At 49.4% G+C, this 17,042-nt stretch overlaps 1 protein-coding gene across 1 annotated transcript in view; it reads right to left on the reverse strand.

The window, feature by feature from the left end:
* Nucleotides 1–8,025, reverse strand: part of LOC144488604 (antigen WC1.1-like) — a gene marked incomplete at its 3' end in the record, with an annotated part of 65,181 nt that extends 57,156 nt beyond the window's left edge. Inside the window, exon 1 of the mRNA XM_078206665.1 lies at nt 7,796–8,025. The remainder of the gene's footprint in view (nt 1–7,795) is intronic.
* Nucleotides 8,026–17,042: the final 9,017 nt, after the last annotated feature.

Raw genomic sequence — 17,042 nt, forward strand, 5'->3', positions numbered from 1 at the left:
CTGTATTCTCTGGAGTTTAGAAGAATGAGAGGGGATCTCATTGAAACGTACAAAATACTTACAGGGAATAAACAGGGGGAGGTGTGGGGAAGATGTTTCCCTTGTTCGGGGGGAGTCTGGAACCGGGGGGAATAATTTGAGAATAAGGGGGAAGCCACTGAGAACCGAGATGAGGAGACATTCCTTCACCCAGAGGGTGGGGAACCTTTGGAATTCCCAGAGGGAGCTCAGTCCCTGAGTCTGTTCAAAGCAGAGATTGAGAGACTGAGACGGTAATGTGAAGGATTATGGAGGGGGGTTAAAGGCCATTGGAATGCCCAATCAGCCAGGATAGTATGGAATAGTGGAGCAGGCCTCGGTGGGCGGAATGGCCTCCTCCTCCTCCTGTGACAGACCAGGAACTCCTCTGAGCAAGAAAGATGAGCAGATACTGGAGGCCCGGCGATGGCCAAGAGATGTTGGAGCATTATGAGGTCCCAGTGAATGAATCACATTGGGCTGGTCTACAGCTACAGTCAGTAACGAGGAAAGCTCAGAGAATGTTATTCTTTATCGTGAGGGGAATTGATTACAAGAGTCGGGAGGTTACACTGCAGTTGTACGGGGCGTTGGTGAGATCACATTTGGAGTATTGTGTACAGTATCGGTCTCCTTATTGAAGGAAAGATGTCCGTGTGTTGGAAGCGGCTCAGAGAAGGTTTCCCAGACTAACACCAGGAATGGGCGGGGTGTTTTATGAGGAGAGGTCGGGGAGGTTCGGTTTGTATCCGCTGGAGTTTGGAAGAGTGAGAGGCGACTCGGTGGAAACCTTTCAGATCCTGAGGGGGTTATTGACAGGGTGGATGTGGAGAGGATGTTCCCTCTTGTGGGAGAATCTGGAACCGGGGCGGAGAGGGGGGGTCACTGTTTAAAAATAAGGGGCGGCCCATTTCAAGACGGAGGTGGGAGAAATGTTTTCTCTCGGGGGAGTGGGTGGAGTTTCCGGAACTCTCTTCCTCAGAAGGCAGTGGGCGTTGAGTCTGCGAATATTTATAAGGCAGAGCCAGAAAGATTCTCGATTGATGAGAGAGTGAAAGGTTATTGGGGGTGAAAGGTTATCGGGGGTGAAAGGTTATCGGGGTGAATGAGGGGTCGAGGTTACAATCAGATGGGCCATGGTTTTATTGAGCGGGGTAGCAGCTCTAAGGGGCTGAGTGGCCTCCTCCTGTTTCTAATTCAGATGTGCGTATGTACAAAACATGATTAAAGATAAGACATCAACACGAAGTGAGATCAAGACGCAGAACTCAAGAAATAAATGTCAAACATTTCCGAGATAATATCAGATATTCAATCCCCACTCTCTCTCCCGCTCTCCCTGTAAATTTTCCCCCTTCCAGTATTTCCCCAATTGCTCCTTTTGAAAGTTCCGATTGAATCTGCTTCCACCGCCCCTTTCAGGCAGCGCCTTCCAGATCACAAAATGCCAACACTTGGCAGAATTGTTCTGGGGCAGGAGGAGGCCATTCGGCCCATCGCGTCTCTGACTCTCCAAATGGGCCAGGATAGTATGGAATGGTGGAGCAGGCCTCGGTGGGCTGAATGGCCTCCTCCTCTTCCTGTGACAGACCAGGAACTCCTCTGAGCAAGAAAGATGAGCAGATACTGGAGGCCCGGCGATGGCCAGGAGATGTTGGAGCATTATGAGGTCCCAGTGTATGAATCACATTGGGCTGGGATACAAGTACAGTCAGTAACGAGAAAAGCTCAGAGAATGCTTTTGTTTATCGTGAGGGGAATTGATTACAAGAGTCGGGAGGTTACGCTGCAGTTGTACGGGGCGTTGGTAAGATCACATCTGGAGTATTGTGTACAGTATCGGTCTCCTTATTGAAGGAAAGATGTCCGTGTGTTGGAAGCGGCTCAGAGAAGGTTTCCCAGACTAACACCAGGAATGGACGGGGAGTTTTATGAGGAGAGGTCGGGGAGGTTCGGTTTGTACCCGCTGGAGTTTGGGAGAGTGAGAGGCGACTCGGTGGAAACCTTTCAGATCCTGAGGGGGTTATTGACAGGGTGGATGTGGAGAGGATGTTCCCTCTTGTGGGAGAATCTGGAACCGGGACGGAGAGAGGGGGTCACTGTTTAAAAATAAAGGGCGGCCCATTTCAGACGGAGGTGGGAGAAATGTTTTCTCTCAGGGGGAGTGGGCGGAGTTTCCGGAACTCTCTTCCTCAGAAGACGGTGGGAGTTGAGTCTGCGAATATTTATGAGGCAGAACCAGAAAGATTCTCGATTGATGAGGGGGGGGGAAAGGTTATTGGGGGTGAAAGGTTATTGGGGGTGAAAGGTTATCGGGGGTGAAAGGTTATCGGGGGTGAAAGGTTATCGGGGGTGAAAGGTTATCGGGGTGAATGAGGGGTCGAGGTTACAATCAGATGGGCCATGGTTTTATTGAGCGGGGTAGCAGGCTCTAAGGGGCTGAGTGGCCTCCTCCTGTTTCTAATTCAGATGTGCGTATGTACAAAACATGATTAAAGATAAGACATCAACACGAAGTGAGATCAAGACGCAGAACTCAAGAAATAAATGTCAAACATTTCCGAGATAATATCAGATATTTCACCAGACAGTGATGTTTTTTAAGAATCTCCCAGTGCAGGAGGAGGCCATTCAGCCCATCCTGCCCTGTGCTAACCCTCCACAAGATCCATCCATTCAATCCCCACTCTCTCTCCCGCTCTCCCTGTAAATTTTCCCCCTTCCAGTATTTCCCCAATTGCTCCTTTTGAAAGTTCCGATTGAATCAGCTTCCACCGCCCCTTTCAGGCAGCGCCTTCCAGATCACAAAATGCCAACACTTGGCAGAATTGTTCTGGGGCAGGAGGAGGCCATTCGGCCCATCGCGTCTCTGACTCTCCAAATGGGCCAGGATAGTATGGAATGGTGGAGCAGGCCTCGGTGGGCTGAATGGCCTCCTCCTCTTCCTGTGACAGACCAGGAACTCCTCTGAGCAAGAAAGATGAGCAGATACTGGAGGCCCGGCGATGGCCAGGAGATGTTGGAGCATTATGAGGTCCCAGTGCATGGATCACATTGGGCTGGTCTACAGCTACAGTCAGTAACGAGGAAAGCTCAGAGAATGTTATTCTTTATCGTGAGGGGAATTGATTACAAGAGTCGGGAGGTTACACTGCAGTTGTACGGGGCGTTGGTGAGATCACATTTGGAGTATTGTGTACAATATCGGTCTCCTTATTGAAGGAAAGATGTCCGTGTGTTGGAAGCGGCTCAGAGAAGGTTTCCTAGGCTAATACCAGGAACGGGTTTTATGAGAGGTCGGGGAGGTTCGGTTTGTATCCGTTGGAGTTTTGAAGAATGCGAGGCGACTCGGTGGAAACCTTTCAGACCCTGAGAGGGTTATTGATTCAGCATCTGTCCATTGTGTTCTGACAGGTCACTGCTGAAGACTATCCCGTCTGGCTTTGGGCTGAGACCACACACTTGGAAATTAGCCTGTATTTTCCAATTAACATTGGGCGACTGTTCCATAAGACCATAAGGAACAGGAGGAGGCCGTTCAGCCCTTCAACCAGTTGATAAGATCATAGCTGAGCCAACACTCACTAAAGTTCACTTTCTCCCCTGACCTCCGTCACCCTCAATCCCTCCCGACTGATTAAATATCCTACCGATCCCAGCCTCGGAAATGTTCAAGGATCCGACCCCCACACATTCCTGGGATAAGGAATTCCAAAGATTCTCCACTCTCTGGGAGAAGAAATTCTTCCTCAAATCCTTCAAGGTACACCCCCTCAAAACACCCCCTTATACACCTCAATCAGGTCCCCCCTCAGCCGTCTCTGCTCCAGAGAAAACAATCCAAGTCCATCTCGTCTCTCCTCATAGGCTCAAAAGCTCCATCCCAGGCAGGTGAGGTGAGCAGAACCGCACACACAACACTCCAGCTGTGGCCTCACCAACGCTCTGTACAACTCCAACATTACCTCCTTGTTTTTATACTCTATGCCACGACTGATAAAAGCCAGGGTCCCATCTGCCTTCTTAACCATCCTCTTCGCCTGCTCTGCCACCTTCAGGTATCAGTGAATAATTACCCCAAGATCGCCACGGGTGGCACAGTGGTTAGCACTGCTGCCTCACAGCGCCAGGGATCCAGGTTCGATTCCCGGCTTGGGTCACTGTCTGTGTGGAGTCTGTACGTTCTCCCTAAGCCAGTTCTGTATCCATCTTACCAGCTCACCTTGGATCCCACATGAATTCACTTCTGTATCAGCCTGCCATGAGGAACCTTATCGAAGGCTTTACTAAAGTCCATGTAAACAACATCCACTGCCCTGGTCAACATTTTTTTGTTACTTCCTCAAAGAACTCAATCAAGTTTGTGAAACACGACCTCCCCTTCACAAAACCATGCTGCCTATCGCTAATAAGCCTGTTCTCATCCAGATGTGAGTACATCCTGTCCCTCAGAATCTTCTCCAATAATTTCCCCACCGCTGATGTAAGGTTCACAACCTGTAATTTCCCGGATTCTCTCTCCTGCCTTTCTTAAACAGAGGAACGATGTGAGCTACTCTCCGATCCTCCGGTATCTCTCCCGTGACTGAAGAGATACAAAGATTTTGGCCAAGGCCTCAGTAATTTCTTCCCTCGCCTCTCAGTATTCTGGGATAGATCCTATCTGGCCCTGGGGACTTGTCCACCCTAATGTTTTTCGAAACCTCCAAGACCTCCTCCCTTTTTATCTCAACACATCCTAGAATGTCAACATCTTCCTTTCTACACTCACCATCCACCACATCCTTCTCCTTTGTGAATCCTGATGCAAAGTACTCGTTAAGGACCTCGCCCACCTCATCTGGCTCCACACACACTGTTTCCTTCCACTGTTCTCGAGTGGACCCACCCTTTCCTTAGCTACTCACTTCCTCCTTATATACACATTAAAAAGTGTGGGGATTCTCCTTAATCCTGCCTGCCAAAGACATTTCATAGCCCTTTCTTCCCTCCTGAGTCCCTGTTTAAGGTCTTTCCTGCTCTCTTTGGATTCTTCAAGATCCTTATACTTTTTCAATTTCCTGGAATTTATGTATGCCTCCTTCTTATTCACTAAGCTCACAATCTCTCTCATCATCCAGGGTTCCTGAATCTTGCCATCTTTATCCTTCATTTGTACAGGGACAGACTTGTCCTGAATTGTTAACAACTGACTTTTAAAAGACTCCCACATATTGGGTGTGGGTTCACCCTCAAACAGCTGTCCCCAGTCTACATTCCCTAGCTCCTGCCTAATTCTGTCGTAGTTAGCCTTCCCCCAGTTAGGTACTTTCACTCTGGGACGACTTCTATTCTTTTCTCCAAGTATCTTGAAACTTACAGAATTGTGATCAATGTTCCCAAAATTTAGCATGGCCAATCCCCCGAAACGACACATCTTTGGACATTAAGGGGCAATTTAGCATGGCCAATCCACCTAACCTACACATCTTTGAACACTAAGGGGCAATTTAGCATGGCCAATCCACCTAACCTACACATCTTTAGACACTAAGGGGCAATTTAGCATGGCCAATCCACCTAACCTACACATCTTTAGACACTAAGGGGCAATTTAGCATGGCCAATCCACCTAACCTACACATCTTTGGACACTAAGGGGCAATTTAGCATGGCCAATCCATGTACCCTGCACATCTTTGGACACTAAGGGGCAATTTAGCATGGCCAATCCACCTAACCTGCACATCTTTGGACACTAAGGGGCAATTTAGCATGGCCAATCCACGTACCCTGCACAGTTTTGGACATTAAGGGGCAATTTAGCATGGCCAATCCACCTAACCTACATCTTTGGACACCAAGGGGCAATTTAGCATGGCCAATCCACCTAACCTGCACATTTTTGGACTGTGGGAGGAAATCGGAGTACCCGGAGGAAACCCAAGCAGACACAGACAGTGACCCGAGCCAGGAATCGAACCCGGGTCCCTGGCGCTGTGAGGCAGCAGTGCTAACCACTGTGCCACCGTGCCACCCAGATTTTAGGAATGGAATTAGAGAAGACTTTGAGACACGAAGAGAGGGCAGAAGGAGATTTGGGAAGTGTCTTCGGCAGAGGGTCTGGGGTCCAGTCGCTCATTTTCAACCCGGGAGAGGCAGATGGCTGGGTTCTGACTCTTCGAGCTGGGGGTGGGGGGTATTAAGGGATACGGGAGGGGCTGTGAGGAGATGGGGGGGGGGCAAAGTGGGGGTCTGGCCACGAGGATCTGAACCAGGGGGCAAGAACAGGGGCGGAGAGGGCCTCGGAACGGAAAGGTCGCTTTGACTGGAAGGCTTACAGCCGACCCTCGCTGGTTCCGTCAGAAGCAGTTTCCGAGCGAGAGTGGGGTCTGCACCTGCCTCTGTTCCAGAGACCACCAGCGAAATCAGATAGTGACTCAACTTCTCAAAATCTGAAACATCTGCCCGAATCGCTGCTCGAAGTGTTTCAGCGACGTTTACCCCGGTGTAAATATGTGTGTGGCTCAAAAACATAAATCAAAGACTCGCGAAGGAACGGACCTCCTTCACGGCCGACTTATTCCCGATTCTCTACACTGTCTGTCTCAGCACGTAGTGTGTCCCCGGTGTTAGATTTTAACTGTGCGGTGGGTTGGTGCGTCTCGGGGATCCGGGAAGGTGCTACATCAATGCACACTTGTTTCGATTGTATTTTTTCTGTTCTCTTTCTCTCAATTCGATATCTGTTGGTTCCAAAATCTTCACGCAACATCTCAACTCCTGTGCCACGATCACCGACACTGACCAACTCATCCAGACCACAGTGTAATCTCTCGGCACAGGAGGGGGTCATTCGGTCCACCATCCCTGTGCTAGCTCTTTGAAAGATCTCTCCAATTATTCCCCACTCTCTCTCCCGCTCTCCCTGTAAATTTTCCCCCTTCCAGTATTTCCCCAATTGCCCCTTTTGAAAGTTCCTGTTGAATCTGCTTCCCGCGCCCTTTCAGGCAGCGCCTTCCAGATCACAACAACTCGCTGTGTGTCCAAAATAAAATTCCCCTCATCTCCCCCCCTCTGGTTCTTTTCCCGATTCTCTTCAATCTGTGTCCCCTCTGGTTACCGAGCCTCCTGTCACTGGAAACACTTTCTCCTCATTCACTCCATCCAAACACCCTCCCCTCCCCCTCGTGATTCTGAACGCCTCGATTCAATCTCCCCCTGAACCTTCTCCGCTCCGAGGGGAACGATCCCAGCTTCTCCCAGTCTCTCCTCGAGATGAGGCGGGAAAGAGGGGACAGGTTGAGATATCTATTTCTCTACGGAGGTACTCTTTACGTTGAGAAGAGCGGTGGCGTTTAGGAGATCGACGGGCAAGGGAGGGGGTGGGAGGTAAAATTGCCTCTGGTTTCAGAGGGGAGGGAGATAGATTGAACCAGATTGAGGCTGGACGTTGAGATAAATGTGGGACTTCTGCCAAGAATGTTGGCAAACCGCGGAAAGAAAATTAATTAGCACGGCAGCGAAATGTTTGCGTGGACTGGCTTGGGAGGGTTCCAACCACAAACTCTACATCTGTCCCTGGCTAACATCTTACAAACAACAACAAAACCACAGCCGAAGGTGAGGCTTCACGATAAAGACCTGGGTTCAGCAAGAGAACCGAGAAAACCGAGCTCCAAGTTTTGAGAGGAAAGAATCAGAAGACAAAGGTTGGAGGAAAAAGATGGCCGCCATCGAAGGGGCTTGTCCGTCAAGCGACAAGAAGGTCAGGCGGCGACTGAACGCCATTTCTTACCCGCTCTGATCCGCTACGTGACTCCTGTCCACACCCCTGTCCGCTAACCTCTTGGGTGGGTGTGTCGGGCGGAGGGGATCCAAGGGGGCAACGCGCCGCCAACCTCCTGGAAGGGCAGTTAGGGATGGACGATGAACATTGGGGCCCAGTTAGCCACGCCCGTCCCCCGTGGAGATCAAACAGAACAGAGCCAAACGGAAAATGGACGTGGGTGAAATGGAGGAGCTGGATTCGGATAGATTCCCCCCCGCTGCCGCTGATCAGGGACAGGTTCGATCCGGAGGTAGAGTGCAGGGCGGATGGAGGATTCTGAGCGGGGGGGGGGGGGGGGGGGGGGGGGGGGAGGAGTTTCCGTGCTGAGGCGCTCAACCCCTCACCGCGCCCCGCGTTCAGCCACGTGTGAGTGCGACACAGGCAGCGAGTCAGGGTGGGTAGAGCAGTGAGTGATAAGGATCTCCAAGGCGGGGAATCGAGCTTCCTCCATCTCAGCTGCCTCGCTCGAGAGACAGATGTGCGGGGTGACGCAGCTCGCTGGTTAGACCACATCTGGACCCACAGCCTCATCCACCCACAACGGAAGCGAGCGAGAGTGTGTGTGTGTGACCTTGGAGGGAGAGGACCAGGAGGAGGCCCCATTCAGCCCCTCGAGCCTGTTACACAGGAACAGGAGGAGGCCCCATTCAGCCCCTCGAGCCTGTTACACAGGAACAGGAGGAGGCCCCATTCAGCCCCTCGAGCCTGTTACACAGGAACAGGAGGAGGCCCCATTCAGCCCCTCGAGCCTGTTACACAGGAACAGGAGGAGGCCATTCAGCCCCTCGAGCCTGTTACACAGGAACAGGAGGAGGCCATTCAGCCCCTCGAGCCTGTTACACAGGAACAGGAGGAGGCCATTCAGCCCCTCGAGCCTGTTACACAGGAACAGGAGGAGGCCATTCAGCCCCTTGACCCTGTTTACACAGGAACAGGAGGAGGCCATTCAGCCCCTTGACCCTGTTTACACAGGAACAGGAGGAGGCCATTCAGCCTCTCGAGCCTGTTACACAGGAACAGGAGGAGGCCCCATTCAGCCCCTCGAGCCTGTTACACAGGAACAGGAGGAGGCCCCATTCAGCCCCTCGAGCCTGTTACACAGGAACAGGAGGAGGCCATTCAGCCCCTCGAGCCTGTTACACAGGAACAGGAGGAGGCCCCATTCAGCCCCTCGAGCCTGTTACACAGGAACAGGAGGAGGCCCCATTCAGCCCCTCGAGCCTGTTACACAGGAACAGGAGGAGGCCCCATTCAGCCCCTTGAGCCTGTTACACAGGAACAGGAGGAGGCCCCATTCAGCCCCTCGAGCCTGTTACACAGGAACAGGAGGAGGCCCCATTCAGCCACTCGAGCCTGTTACACAGGAACAGGAGGAGGCCCCATTCAGCCCCTCGAGCCTGTGACACAGGAACAGGAGGAGGCCCCATTCAGCCCCTCGAGCCTGTTACACAGGAACAGGAGGAGGCCCCATTCAGCCACTCGAGCCTGTTACACAGGAACAGGAGGAGGCCCCATTCAGCCCCCCTTGAGCCTGTTACACAGGAACAGGAGGAGATGGTAAAGAGTTTTTTACTGGTTGGAATGTGTCTATTCTGCACCTTCTGAAATATCACCTTAAATGTTTGTCACTGGGTCTCCATTAATCTGTCCCTTAACCTTGTTGGCCAGTGAATTTTGGCCAGTTCTGCAATCATTCCCTCAGACAGTATTAGCAGTTTACATAGGCCCACTCCCACCAGCCCATCCCCGTAACCCCATGCATTTAGCATGGCCAATCCACCTAACCCGCACATCTTTGGACACTAAGGGACAATTTAGCATGGCCAATCCACCCAACCCACACATCTTTGGACACTAAGGGACAATTTAGCATGGCCAATCCACCTAACCTACACATCTTTGGACACCAAGGGACAATTTAGCATGGCCAATCCACCCAACCCACACATCTTTGGACACTAAGGGACAATTTAGCATGGCCAATCCACCCAACCCACACATCTTTGGACACTAAGGGACAATTTAGCATGGCCAATCCACCTAACCTGCACATCTTTGGACACTAAGGGACAATTTAGCATGGCCAATCCACCTAACCTACACATCTTTGGACACTAAGGAGCAATTTAGCATGGCCAATCCACCTAACCTGCACATCTTTGGACACTAAGGGACAATTTAGCATGGCCAATCCACCTAACCCCCACATCTTTGGACACTAAGGGGCAATTTAGCATGGCCAATCCACCTAACCCCCACATTTTTGGACACTAAGGGTCAGTTTAGCATGGACAATCCACCTAACCTGCACATCTTTGGACACTAAGGGACAATTTAGCATGGCCAATCCTCCTAACCTGCACATATTTGGACACTAAGGGACAATTTAGCATGGCCAATCCACCTAACCTGCACATCTTTGGACACTAAGGGACACTTTAGCATGGCCAGTCCTCCTAACCTGCACATCTTTAGACACTCATGATATTGGGGGGTCTTTTATTCCATACATGATGGTCTCCGCTATCACATTGGAGACAAGATCCCTCTGTTGAGCTTCCCAGTGTCCTGCCATTCATTAAATACTCCCTCGTCTTGTTACTTCTTCCAAAGTGCGTCACCTCGCACTTAACAGGGTTAAACACCATTTGCCACTGCTCTGCCCATCTGACAACCCATCTATATCTTCCTGTAACCTCTGACCTTCTTCACTATTAACCACCCGACCAATCTTGGTGTCTTCTGCAAACTTGCTTCACCTCCCCCCATGTTATCATCGATCGCATTTATGTCTCGAACAAACAATGAGGGTCCCAGTACTGATCCTTGACTAGATCTCGGGATCTGGGTGTTGCTAGCTCACTGGCTAGCTCACTGGCTAGCTCACTATTTACCCTTGAACTGAGTGATTTGTTCGGCCATTGGAGGGACATGTTAAGAGTCAACCACATTTCTGTGACTCTGGAGTCACATGTAGGCCAGACTGGGTAAGGACGGCAGATTTCCTTCCCTAAAGGGAACCAGATGGGTTTTTCCAACAATTGACAATGGGTCATCAGTAGATTCTTCATTCCAAATATTTTTTATTCAATTCAAATTCCACCATGTGCCGTGGTGGGATTCGAACCCGGGTCCCCATTCCCCTGGGTTGCTAATCCAGTGACAATACCACTGTGCTGTCACCCGCCCCGTCACAGGGGCCACGCAGAGATGACACCGTCCATGGGTGCGGCAATTTTATTTACAGTGACATTGTGTCTTCATTCACACTGCCGCCCGGCATTCCCGCTCGTTCATTCCCATCCTGCTTTGTCCACTTTCCTCGGAGTCCGCACACAGGCTCAACCAATCGAGCACAGTGAGCATCAATGGTAAACAGACTCACCCAATCAAACGCAGAATAATTAAACATTGACAGTCCGGCCGACAGTAAAGATCGGGAGAACGGGAAAGAGGGATGGATAATCTTGTCCTTTCAAAGCCTGTCCACCATCTGCGAGTGTGATGATACTGGGCTATTTTGCTATATTTTGTGGTTAAGATGGGGCTGCTTTAAGAGGCAGTGTTTTATTACAGGAGTCGATTTGTCTGGTCAACGTGCTGTAGAAACTAAACCCAAGGAACTACAAAGGGTTGTGAATGTAGCCCAATCCATCACGCAAACCAGCCTCCCATCCATTGACTCTGTCTACACTTCCCGCTGCCTCGGCAAAGCAGCCAGCATAATTAAGGATCCCACGCACCCCGGACATTCTTTCTTCCACCTTCCTCCGTCGGGAAAATGATACAAAAGTCTGAGGTCAGATACCAACCGACTCAAGAACAGCTTCTTCCCTGCTGCTGTCAGACTTTTGAATGGCCCCCCCTCGCATTAAGTTGATCTTTCTCTACACCCTAGCTATGACTGTAACACTACATTCTGCACCCTCTCCTTTCCTTCTCTATGAACGGTATGTTTTGTCTGTATAGCGCGCAAGAAACAATACTTTTCACTGTACAATAATAAATCAAATCAAATCAAATTAATAACTGATTTTAGCTAGGGAATGTGTTAATGGACCTTTTGTCTATTTAGGTTCTCCTGGGATTTCAGATGAGCTATGTACAGTCACAGTTTCACTACATGGTATGCCCTCCTGGTATGGAGGGCATTAGCTATGAGGAGAGGTTGGAGAAACTTGGTTTGTTCTCACTGGAGCGACGGAGGTTGAGGGGAGACCTGATAGAAGTCTACAGGATTACGAGAGGCATGGACAGAATGGATAGTCAGAAGCTTTTTCCCAGGGAGGAAGAGTCAATTACTCGGGGGCACAGGTTTAAGGTGCGAGGGGCAAGGTTTAAAGGAGGTGTACGAGGCAGATTTTTTACACAGAGGGTGGTGGGTGCCTGGAACTCGCTGCCGGGGGAGGGAGTGGAAGCGGATACGGTAGTGACTTTTAAGGGGCGTCTTGACAAATACATGAATAGGAAGGGAATAGAGGGATACGGTCCCTGGAAGGGTAGGGGGTTTTAGTTCAGTCGGGCAGCATGGTCGGTGCAGGCTTGGAGGGCCGAAGGGCCTGTTCCTGTGCTGTAATTTTCTTTGTTCTTTGTTCTCATAAAGGGTGTAGAGACGCAGAGGGACCTGGGTGTGCAAGTCCACAGATCCTTGAAGGTGGCAGCATAGGTGGAGAAGGTGGTGAAGAAGACACATGGCATGCTTGCCTTTATAGGATGGGGCATAGAGTATAAAAGTTGGGGTCTGATGTTGCAGATGTATAGAACGTTGGTTCGGCTGCATTTGGAATACTGCGTCCAGTTCTGGTCGCCACACTACCAGAAGGACGTGGAGGCTTTGGAGAGAGTACAGAGGAGGTTTACCAGGATGTTGCCTGGTATGGAGGGGCTTAGTTATGAGGAGAGATTGGGGAAACTGGGGTTGTTCCCCCTGGAAAGACTGAGGATGAGGGGAGACTTAATAGAGGTGTATAAAATTATGAAAGGCATAGATAGGGTGAACGGTGGGAAGCTTTTTCCCAGATCGGTGGTGACGTTCACGAGGGGTCATAGGTTCAAGGTGAAGGGGGGGAGGTTTAACACAGATATCAGAAGGACATATTTTACACAGAGGGTGGTGGGGACCTGGAATGCGCTGCCAGGCAAGGTGGTGGAGGCGGACACACTGGGAACATTTAAGACTTATCTAGACAGCCACATGAACGGAGTGGGAATGGAGGGATACAAAAGAATGGTCTAGTTTGGACCAGGGAGCGGCACGGGCTTGGAGGGCCGAAAGGCCTGTTCCTGTGCTGTATTGTTCTTTGTTCTTGTAACAAATCAATTAGCTTAGCATTTAAAAACTGAACAATACTTAAACATGACAAGATACAATTCTTAACTGCGAACCTATCTCAAGGAGTTCAAATTCAAGCAACGTTCCTCTTCCAGGCTTCAACCCCTCTCCAAGATCAGTGAGAAAACCCCAGCTTTCTGTGATTGTACTTGTTGATGGTCTGAGAGGTTTTTGAACACCTCTGGAGCGAGAGTGAGAGACAGAGGCCGTAGGAGAGACCACGGGAATCGGAGCGGGCGCGGGGCGGACAATGGGAAGGTCCGTTGACCTCAAGCGGGATTTTACGGTTTCAGGACCAGTGAGGCACCCTGTCTTCTGACAGCCCCAAACAGCAGCCTCCAGAGAGAGAGAGACAGGCGAAACAATCATTCTTGCTGCTCTCGGGAGCAGGCAGTCAGTCACTGACTTTGAACTCTATCACCTTGCCCAACACGGGATCGGCACGGCCGAGGGTCCGACAACAGGAATCTCCATTAACTCCGGGCAGGGATTTCCAGTCTCGTAGCCATAATATCCCGCCCCAGGTCTCTCCTGCCAGCTTAGTCCCGCCCATTAACACATGACTATCTCTTACCAATAAACATAATTAAAGCCCTACTCTGAAACCCCCAGGGAGAACCCCAAAATAAACAAAAATGCATGAACTCAGAATAAAACAAACACATCCCCGGCTAAAATCAATCATTAGCCGGCATTCTTGGTGTGTGAGCTGTCCGGTCCAGACACATCGGCACCATGTAAAACACAGCTGAATTTTAAAACATACCCCGGCAAGAAACATGCTAAAATTATGCTTCTTGAAGGCACGGGATCATCAGAGGACCCTCCCAATGTCAGTGCGGGGGGTCCACTCCCCCTCTATTGCAGTGTGGTGGGGGTGGTTGCGCACATGGCTGTCTGTGGGATCTCACTGTGCAATTCTAGAACAACAATTGGTAGAAAAAATCTCAGTCATTCGCTGCAGGAACATCAGGGCATTCCGGGAATGAGGAATACTTCAAGGTTGAGGTGCTGAACTGGTCTTTGTCAACTGATACACTGTCCCCAACAGAAGAAAGAACAGAGTTTTCACCAACACCAGAATGTACAGAGGCAGTGGCAGCAAGTCCCGGGGAGCATCTGAAAGAGAGAGGCATAGACTGAGCAGCCATAGAACAACAGATACCCGGGAGTGAGTTACAGACTGGAATCTAATCGAGGGGTTCGGGGTGGTTTATATATAGAATAACAGATACCCGGGACTGAGTTACAGACTGGAATCTAATCGAGGGGTTCGGGGTGGTTTATATATAGAATAACAGATACCCGGGAGTGAGTTACAGACTGGAATCTAATCGAGGGGTTCGGGGTGGTTTATATATAGAATAACAGATACCCGGGAGTGAGTTACAGACTGGAATCTAATCGAGGGGTTCGGGGGGGTTTATATATAGAATAACAGATACCCGGGACTGAGTTACAGACTGGAATCTAATCGAGGGGTTCGGGGTGGTTTATATATAGAATAACAGATACCCGGGAGTGAGTTACAGACTGGAATCTAATCGAGGGGTTCGGGGGGGTTTATATATAGAATAACAGATACCCGGGAGTGAGTTACAGACTGGAATCTAATCGAGGGGTTTGGGGTGTTTATATATAGAATAACAGATACCCGGGAGTGAGTTACAGACTGGAATCTAATCGAGGGGTTCGGGGTGGTTTATATATAGAATAACAGATACCCGGGAGTGAGTTACAGACTGGAATCTAATCGAGGGGTTCGGGGGGGTTTATATATAGAATAACAGATACCCGGGAGTGAGTTACAGACTGGAATCTAATCGAGGGGTTTGGGGTGTTTATATATAGAATAACAGATACCCGGGAGTGAGTTACAGACTGGAATCTAATCGAGGGGTTTGGGGTGTTTATATATAGAATAACAGATACCCGGGAGTGAGTTACAGACTGGAATCTAATCGAGGGGTTCGGGGGGGTTTATATATAGAATAACAGATACCCGGGAGTGAGTTACAGACTGGAATCTAATCGAGGGGTTCGGGGTGGTTTATATATAGAATAACAGATACCCGGGACTGAGTTACAGACTGGAATCTAATCGAGGGGTTCGGGGTGGTTTATATATAGAATAACAGATACCCGGGAGTGAGTTACAGACTGGAATCTAATCGAGGGGTTCGGGGTGGTTTATATATAGAATAACAGATACCCGGGAGTGAGTTACAGACTGGAATCTAATCGAGGGGTTCGGGGGGGTTTATATATAGAATAACAGATACCCGGGACTGAGTTACAGACTGGAATCTAATCGAGGGGTTCGGGGTGGTTTATATATAGAATAACAGATACCCGGGAGTGAGTTACAGACTGGAATCTAATCGAGGGGTTCGGGGGGGTTTATATATAGAATAACAGATACCCGGGAGTGAGTTACAGACTGGAATCTAATCGAGGGGTTTGGGGTGTTTATATATAGAATAACAGATACCCGGGAGTGAGTTACAGACTGGAATCTAATCGAGGGGTTCGGGGTGGTTTATATATAGAATAACAGATACCCGGGAGTGAGTTACAGACTGGAATCTAATCGAGGGGTTCGGGGGGGTTTATATATAGAATAACAGATACCCGGGAGTGAGTTACAGACTGGAATCTAATCGAGGGGTTTGGGGTGTTTATATATAGAATAACAGATACCCGGGAGTGAGTTACAGACTGGAATCTAATCGAGGGGTTTGGGGTGTTTATATATAGAATAACAGATACCCGGGAGTGAGTTACAGACTGGAATCTAATCGAGGGGTTCGGGGGGGTTTATATATAGAATAACAGATACCCGGGAGTGAGTTACAGACTGGAATCTAATCGAGGGGTTCGGGGTGGTTTATATATAGAATAACAGATACCCGGGAGTGAGTTACAGACTGGAATCTAATCGAGGGGTTCGGGGGGGTTTATATATAGAATAACAGATACCCGGGAGTGAGTTACAGACTGGAATCTAATCGGGGGGTTCGGGGTGGTTTATATATAGAATAACAGATACCCGGGAGTGAGTTACAGACTGGAATCTAATCGAGGGGTTCTGGGTGGTTTATATATAGAATAACAGACACCCGGGAGTGAGTTACAGACTGGAATCTAATCGAGGGGTTCGCGGGGTTTATATATAGAATAACAGATACCCGGGAGTGAGTTACAGACTGGAATCTAATCGAGGGGTTCGGGGTGGTTTATATATAGAATAACAGATACCCAGGAGTGAGTTACAGACTGGAATCTAATCGAGGGGTTCGGGGTGGTTTATATATAGAATAACAGATACCCGGGAGTGAGTTACAGACTGGAATCTAATCGAGGGGTTCGCGGGGTTTATATATAGAATAACAGATACCCGGGAGTGAGTTACAGACTGGAATCTAATCGAGGGGTTCTGGGTGGTTTATATATAGAATAACAGACACCCGGGAGTGAGTTACAGACTGGAATCTAATCGAGGGGTTCAGGGTGGTTTATATATAGAATAACAGATACCCGGGAGTGAGTTACAGACTGGAATCTAATCGAGGGGTTCGGGGTGGTTTATATATAGAATAACAGATACCCGGGAGTGAGTTACAGACTGGAATCTAATCGAGGGGTTCTGGGTGGTTTATATATAGAATAACGGATACCCGGGAGTGAGTTACAGACTGGAATCTAATCGAGGGGTTCAGGGTGGTTTATATATAGAATAACAGATACCCGGGAGTGAGTTACAGACTGGAATCTAATCGAGGGGTTCAGGGTGGTTTATATATAGAATAACAGATACCCGGGAGTGAGTTACAGACTGGAATCTAATCGAGGGGTTCAGGGTGGTTTATATATAGAATAACA

This window comes from Mustelus asterias, unplaced genomic scaffold (assembly GCF_964213995.1).
Source record: "Mustelus asterias unplaced genomic scaffold, sMusAst1.hap1.1 HAP1_SCAFFOLD_1703, whole genome shotgun sequence".
Taxonomy (NCBI): Eukaryota; Metazoa; Chordata; class Chondrichthyes; order Carcharhiniformes; family Triakidae; genus Mustelus; species Mustelus asterias.